Source organism: Choristoneura fumiferana, chromosome 3, assembly GCF_025370935.1.
Source record: "Choristoneura fumiferana chromosome 3, NRCan_CFum_1, whole genome shotgun sequence".
In the NCBI taxonomy this organism is placed as follows: Eukaryota; Metazoa; Arthropoda; class Insecta; order Lepidoptera; family Tortricidae; genus Choristoneura; species Choristoneura fumiferana.
The window spans coordinates 4689660-4697492 of NC_133474.1; the positions used below are offsets into that span (position 1 = coordinate 4689660).

General features: G+C 37.8%; 1 protein-coding gene across 1 annotated transcript in view; it reads right to left on the minus strand.

The window, feature by feature from the left end:
* The window catches only part of LOC141426402 (pseudouridylate synthase RPUSD2-like), a 469933-nt gene that overhangs the window by 341144 nt on the left and 120956 nt on the right, over positions 1-7833 (minus strand). The window contains exon 2 of the mRNA XM_074085286.1: positions 2763-2794. The gene's annotated coding sequence lies outside the window, so the exon portion shown is untranslated. The remainder of the gene's footprint in view (positions 1-2762; positions 2795-7833) is intronic.

Genomic DNA, 7833 nt, shown 5'->3' on the forward strand with positions numbered 1-7833 from the left:
GTACTAGCTGCTCGTCAGTCAAGGGGCCACATACACGCAGTAGAGGTGCGCTTAAAGTTTATAATGTGGGGCACCTTGGAAAGAATTGCTTTGGACGTCGCAGGCCCGTTCCCGATCTCTGACCGCGGAAACAAGTACATCCTTGTGGTCATGGACTATTTCACCAAATGGCCTGAAGTGTTTGCCATTCCAAATCAAGAGGCAGTCACAATAGCGGAAACTGTAGTGGCTGAAGTATTTGTCGGTATGGAGTACCTCTTGAGATCCACAGCGATCAGGGAAGAAATTTTGAATCTCTGGTGTTTCAGGAGACTTGCCGAGTCATGGGATTCATAAAACTCGGACTACGTCCTATCATCCACAGTCAGACGGGATGGTCGAGAGATTCAATCAGACTCTGGAACGACATTTGGCCAAAGTAGTTGACAGCCATCAAAAAGATTGGGACAGGCATATTCCACTCTTTTTAATGTCATATCGGACCGCAGTTCACGAAAGCACGGCCGTGACACCTGCGTGTGCTAATTTTGGAAGAGAATTGCGTTTACCTGCGGATCTACTGACCGGACGACCTCCAGATGCACCAAAGACGATTTCAGAATATGCAAGTGACCTGCGAAACCGGATTGATGGTGTCCACAATCATGTTCGAGAATACGGACTGCAGGCCAGCGAAAAGATGAAGACCAGATATGACCGGAAGTCTAACCAGACGAGATTTGAGGAAGGATCGTTGGTGTGGCTACATAACCCTATGCGGAAAAAGGGGAAGTCCCCGAAATTGTCACCGAGTTGGGAAGGGCCGTACAAAGTAGTCACTAGGATCAACGATGTCACATACCGGATACAGCGTAACGCGCGTAGCCCCTGTAAGATTGTTCATGTTGATCGGTTGGCCAAATACCATGGATCTAATGATGCTCGGGACGAGCATGTCTTAGGAGGGGGCAGTGTTACGACGGTGGGTTAGGTGCTAAACTTTGATCATGTTTTTCGACCCCTTGGAGGCGTTTTCAGCAGGCTGAAATACTGTTTCAGGCCGTTTCAGAGGATGCTCTATCACATATTAGTTTATCAAAATTTCACCCAAGTTGCCGTTGTTTTCAGGCGCCTGAAACATGTTTTCAGTCCGTTTCAGGCCACCCTCTATCCGATGACGCCATAACCTGAAAACCCGTTTTCAGGCGTTTTCAGGACCCCTTATGGGCCTTTGAAGTACATTTCAGTATATGGCGAAATTTTCAATAGGAGTGAAAGAGATAGCACGATTAGAAAGAGACAGCTATACTGAGAACATTCGAGAAGGTGTGTGACAAGGATAGCCTATATGTGTGAGAGAAACAGAGTGATGATCCTGTTTCCGGAATATTCTAGTAACTGTGTGAGAGAGATAGCACATGAAAGAGACAGACACTCTACTCGTTTCCGGAACATTCGAGATGTAGGTATGACGTCCTAGCTGGACTGTTCTCGAACTTTGTGGACCGATTCACCGGGGGTATATAAGCCGGGTGAGGTTGCGGCGGAGGACAGTTTCGAATGCGATACCGAGCGATAAACATCGAAGAGAATCAAAGCGACTTGTAAGTGAGTTTTAGAGTGCGAAATTACTGTGAACTGTTTTTAAGTGTTTTGTAAAGTTAAGTAACAGTGTGAAAATAAATCCTACTCTTATTCATCGGTGTTAAAAGTGCTTTTCAATCACGAACCCACCCCACGAACGTAACAATACAAACAAATATTACATCCGTATCCATTCTAACAATTACAATGAATCTTTTTATTGTACACCAGAAATAGTAAGTGACACAGAAAACAGCAAACAATAGACGGCCTTATCGCTTAAGAGCGATCTCTTCCAGGCAACCTAACTAACTAACTAACTAATACCTAACTAATTAATTGTAAATGCGAAAGCAGTTAGATCTTTGTGCATTTTCGTACGATAAAGGGCTTACATACATACCTATGCCTACCACAATATTAGATATTAAATCATAAGAATTGCTGTCAGAGCTAGTTAGTAGGGGTCAGGATTAGTATAAAGACCAATGCGGAAGGTCAAAAGCTATAAGTAATATTGAATTATTTATGGTACTAGACGGTAAAATAACTTAATATAGCGCCTTTAGCGAATCGCATGAATATTTAACATTTTTCTTGGTCTGGCTGTAAGATTTACATAGGGATTAAATACAAGTACTATATTATAGTAACTAGAAGTCTTTACTTGTGACTTCACTCGCGTGTATTTTTGGTCTAGTTGTTTCATTGAATAATAAATTCAGATGTTATAATCTATCCAAATTTACATGTGGATTAGATTTAACAATCTAGGTAGATAATTAAGTAATTTCACTGAATCTGTTCAGAGATTTGATCAGATCACCAGATACCATGTTACAGTAGAGATTTAATCATAATGATTAAACGTGTCTAGTGAAATGATAAAACGAGTTGTCTTTGATAGAAAGAAGGAAAACGAGATTTATTTTGGTTCCAACAGTTAGGTAGCGCCATTGCGAGCTCGATTCGTTATTCACTGACGTTTCCAGGATTTCATCAAATCACTAAATAAATCTAGTAAAATGAAAAGATGAGTTGGCTTTTTTGGCTGATTTCATCATTTCACTAAATTCATAGATTTGATCATCATCATCATCAGCCGGAAGACGTCCACTGCTGAACAAAGAACGCCACTGAACGACAATTTGATCAAATGACTGATATTTTCTAAGTAAATGATGAAAAAGAAAACTTACATTCCGCTTTCTTGGTATTAACGCCAATTTACCTGAAAGAATAACATTACATAGTTACAAATTACAAAGAACACAAACAAACAAAGAATTAACAGGGGCTGATATCACAATGATAATTATGAAACACAGGTAGAGTATTAGTAAAATCTGGGGGTACGACAGTGCCCCCGACAAGTCGAGCACAAGTCAAACTGCGTAACATCTTTTGTCAATCAATCAATCGTTTATTTGCTAACATAGGTAAGTTTTACAGATATTATATACATTTTGTATCACTATGTTTGCCATACAAATATTTCGTCATTACTTTGAAAAAATCTCGTATCTAAAATCAATATTTCACCAAAATTGAACCTTGACATAATGTTCATAAAGTTCACTCAAAAAGTTATTTAGTTTTTTTAAAAGTAGTGACGATTAATATACTACACATGCAGCATAGCTAAAAATATTATTATTAAGGTCATTATAACGTACGCAGAATCAAACAGAAATAGAATCAAAATAATCAAATTAAAATGTACATAAATAAATTAATTACAAATAACATTAAAAATTACAAAATACAAATTAAAATATCAGTAAGTATTTAAAATTACCATCACAAATGTATAATTAATTATTACCATATATTAAGTCTTTAAATTGTCATTTAAATATTCCTGGATGTAATAGTGTGCATATTCGCACTGAAAAAAGCATCCTTTTGAATTTATGTCGAAGTATATATCCGCGTATAACCTGCCATGGCCTCTGTGAGAAAGAGAGAGAAAGTAAGGACTGTCACCGACATAGCTCGAAGAATATACAAGTTGAATTGGCAATGGGCAGGCTGCATTAAAGAACAGATAACCGTTGGGGGGAGGAAAGTCTTTAAGTATCGACCAACATCGAAGACGAAGCGTTGGCAGGCCTCCCACTAGGTGGGCTGACGACATCGCGTGTCTAGCAGGCAACCGGTGAACTTACGCGGCGAAGTGTTTTTCATTATGGCGTTCTAAGGGGAAGCCTTTGTTTCAATAGAGGACGTCTTCCGGCTGATGGTTGATGATGATGTCAAAGGTAACTCCTATTTTTAGTGCTGTGTGGGTGCTCCGCGTGGACCACGGTACCAGCTGTTCGACTGTACTTAGCAACAAAACAATTCGCGGTAACTGTGCTTTAACAGAGGCACTTAGGGTTGCCAAATCTGAAAAAAGTTTATTCCTAAAACTATGCAATAAAAGTTTTATTTGTTTTTAAACACCAAATAATTGTATTTTTGAGAGCGATATTGCACATAATTTTAACCAGAGGCTCTTTTTACCCGACTGCGAAGAAGGAGTGTTATGTGTTTGACGCGTATGTATGTATGTATGTATGTCTATTCCTATGTCCTCTCGTAACTACTCAACGGCTGAACCGATTTTGATAAATGAAACGTCATTGGATTCGTCTTAATGACGCGAGTGACATTGGGTACATGAAATTCTTAAAACACCAAAATGGCGGATTTTTGGTGCCAAATAGTAAGTTTTGAAAAAACGTTTTTCATTAAAACCTATCGAGTGGGGTATCAAATGAAAGCTAATAATTAGCCCACTCTAAAAATAAATTAGTTACAACCGTTTTAATATACCATTTTTACAGAAAAGTGTGAAATAAAACAATAAATTAAAAAATCATAAAACCCGATTGCCTTAAAAAATACTAAAAAGAAGAAAACAAGTCTGGTTGGCTAGAACTTTGTTGAGTAGCTAACTTAAAGTTCAGCAGTCGGGACCCATTAGGTAAGAATTTTTGAGCGTCACGATTTAAATGGGTCCCGACTGTTAGTATTTTTTAAGGCGGTCGGGTTTTTTGATTTTTATTCTAACACAATTGGAATCACAATCGTTTTCACAACTTCGTTTCTGAAACAAGAGTTCACATAGGTACTTACTCTAATATTCATTTCAGCGTGATACTTCCACGCGTTCTTAAAAAAAAAAAAACCGGCCAAGAGCGTGTCGGACACGCCCAAAATAGGGTAGTCATTACGGAAGAATTAAGTATTATTTTTCTAAGGATTTCGTATTTTATACGGAATCTTCCAAGTTTAGGTATATTTTATACCTTAGGCTGCTATTTACTCATAAACTACTAATAATTCTCAAGCAAACTTAGCCGTTATAGTTTTCCTTGAAAGTTTAATATACTTACTACCATCCTGATTTTATTCAAATTTTTCCACCCACCGGCTTAGATTTTAGAGGGGGGGGGGGACGCTCGATTTTAATGAAAATTTGCACTTTAAAGTTGAATATTTCGCAAACAAATCACTGAATCGAAAAATCGTTTTAGCAACCCCCTAATGGTTTTAAAATACCTATTCAACGATACCCCACACTATAGGGTTGGATGAGAAAAAAAAATCACCCCCACTTTACTTCTATGGGAGGTACCCTAAAAAATTTTTATTAGAAACTAGCTTAAGCCCGCGACTTCGTCTGCGCGATTAGGTTATCGCGCGGTGGCGCCCTCTACCGGAATAAAGGTATCCTATGTGATCCTTGGGGTTCAAAATATCTATATAACCAATTTCATCAAAATCGGTTCAGTGGTTTCGACGTGAAAGCGTAACAGACAGACAGACAGACAGACAGAGTTACTTTCGCATTTATAATATTTATTAGATATTAGATATTAGATTAGAAATAGAAATTTTTAGTTGTACTATTTTGTCGGCATAGTTTACTTATATATCCGTGCAAAATGACAGCTTTCTAGCATTGATAGTCTCTGAGCAAAGCCGCGGACGGACAGACAGACAGACATGGCGAAACTATAAGGGTTCCGTTTTGTCATTTTGGCTCCGGAACCCTAAAAAGGGTCTAGAGCCGTTTATGCCAGCTGAGGAAGGAAGCCCCATAAAAGATAATACACGATAAGTTTACATACCTACCTATTGTTATCCTACTAATCCTACTAATATTATAAATGCGAAAGTTTGTGAGTGAGTGAGTGAGTGAGTGAGTATGTTTGTTACTCTTTCACGCTGAAACGGCTTGACGGATTTGGATGAAATTTGGCGAAAAGTTAGTTTATAACCTGGATTAAAACATAGAATACTTTTTATCCCGGTATTCCCACGGGATAAAGATAAAATCTCGAAATAACAACCTCTGGGCTTAGAGTCATGAAATTTGGTATGTAGGTAGTTGGACGTCTGGAATAACAGATAGGTGACTTTTGACCCGATATTCCACGGGATACCTAGGGATAAAATTTGAAAAAAACCGCAGGGCTAAGAGCATGAAATTTAGTATGTAGGTAGCTGGACCTCTGGAATAATACATAGGCTTTTTTATCCCGATATTCCGGGATAGGGATAAAATCTTGATAATAACCGCTGGGCTTAGAGTTATGAAATTTGGTTTAGGTTAGTGGACGTCTGCAATAACACGTAGGGACTTTTTGACTCGATACTCCCGGGATACTTAGGGATAAATCTCGAAATAACAACACTGGCTTAGAGCATGAATTTGGTATGTAGGTAGCTGGACCTCTGAATAACACATAATTTTATTTTTACCCCGATATTCCCACGGATAGGGATAAATCTTGAAATATTAACCGCTGGGCTTAGAGTCATGAAATTTGGTATGTAGGTAGCTAGACGTCTGGAATAACACATAAGCGACTTTTTGACCCGATATTCCAACGGATACCTAGGGATAAAATCTCGAAAAACAACCACTGTGCTTAGAGCCATGAAATTTGGTAGTAGGTAGCTTGACCTGGAATAACACATAATCTATTTTTTACCCCGATATTCCCACGGGATAGGATAAATCTTGAAATATTAACCGCTGAGCTTAGAGTCATGAAATTTGGTATGTAGGAAGCTGGATGTTAGAAAACACTAGACGACTTTTTGACACGATATTACACGGGATACTAGGAATAAAGTCGAAATAACAACCGCTAGGCTTAGAGGCATGAATTTGGATGTAGGTAGCCGTATGTCTGGAATAACACATAAGTACGCTACTTTTATCCGATCCACGGTATAGTTTTGTACTAAGGGACCCATACATCCTGTATTATTTATTATTATTTCGTATTTTTTTTCTTTAATTGTATACTGTAGTTTTAAGTATTTATTTTGTAATTTTTTTATTAGAAAAAATGACTTTCTGCAATTTCTTGCGACGCATTCTTCTTGGCAATGATGGTCTTTTCGAAAGCGCTGGTAGTATAAAAATGACGTGTAAAAGTGCCCATTGCGGCCTATTTACTGAGTAAATGATTGAATTTGAATTTTGCATTTGAATTTGATAGGGAAAATTTTGAAACTTCAGCACTGGGTTTAGAGTCTTGAATTTTGTACAGTTATTCACAACAATCAATGAAGACACGATATAAATATTGGAAATTTCCAGGGGAAATTTGTAAAATCCCGAATTTCAATTGCAGCTACACACGGAATAGTTTACGCGTGCGAAGCGGCGGGTAAAAGCTAGTCATAAATAAATAAAAAACTTTTGTTTCTGGCAGCCCTGAATCAACTCTTACGCAGCGTTTCAGTATTTCGACGGCTAATAGCGCAAGCGCAGCGATCGTAATCGGCGCGTTAGTTTAAGAGCGCAGTATTTCCGCATGATTGCTATTACATTTATTATTACTAATTTATGTCCACTAGTTATTTTTGTATCTTCATTGATCTTGGTGCTAGATGCCGTAAAAAAGCGCGAGAGATTGTGTATATTGACTTTGTTACTGATTGTCTAGGAAACAGGATTAAAATTTTCGATAGTTTGTTTTTGGTAGGGTTCCGTACCTAAAGGGTCCAAACAGGGCCCTATTGTGTTCACTACGCGTCCCGTCCATCCTCTTTACGCAAGTTTTACAGCTGAACGCTTGGAGCTACAATCTTGAAATTTCCATATATAATTACCTATTGTCGCATACAAGAGGCGTTTTATTGTTTAGAAAATAGTTAAAAACAAAGAAATGAGAAGCCAGCAAAGTAAGATTTATTTATTTTTAGTTTAATTTTATTTTATTTCATTATACAAATGTATTATATAAAAAAATACAAAGTTGTTGG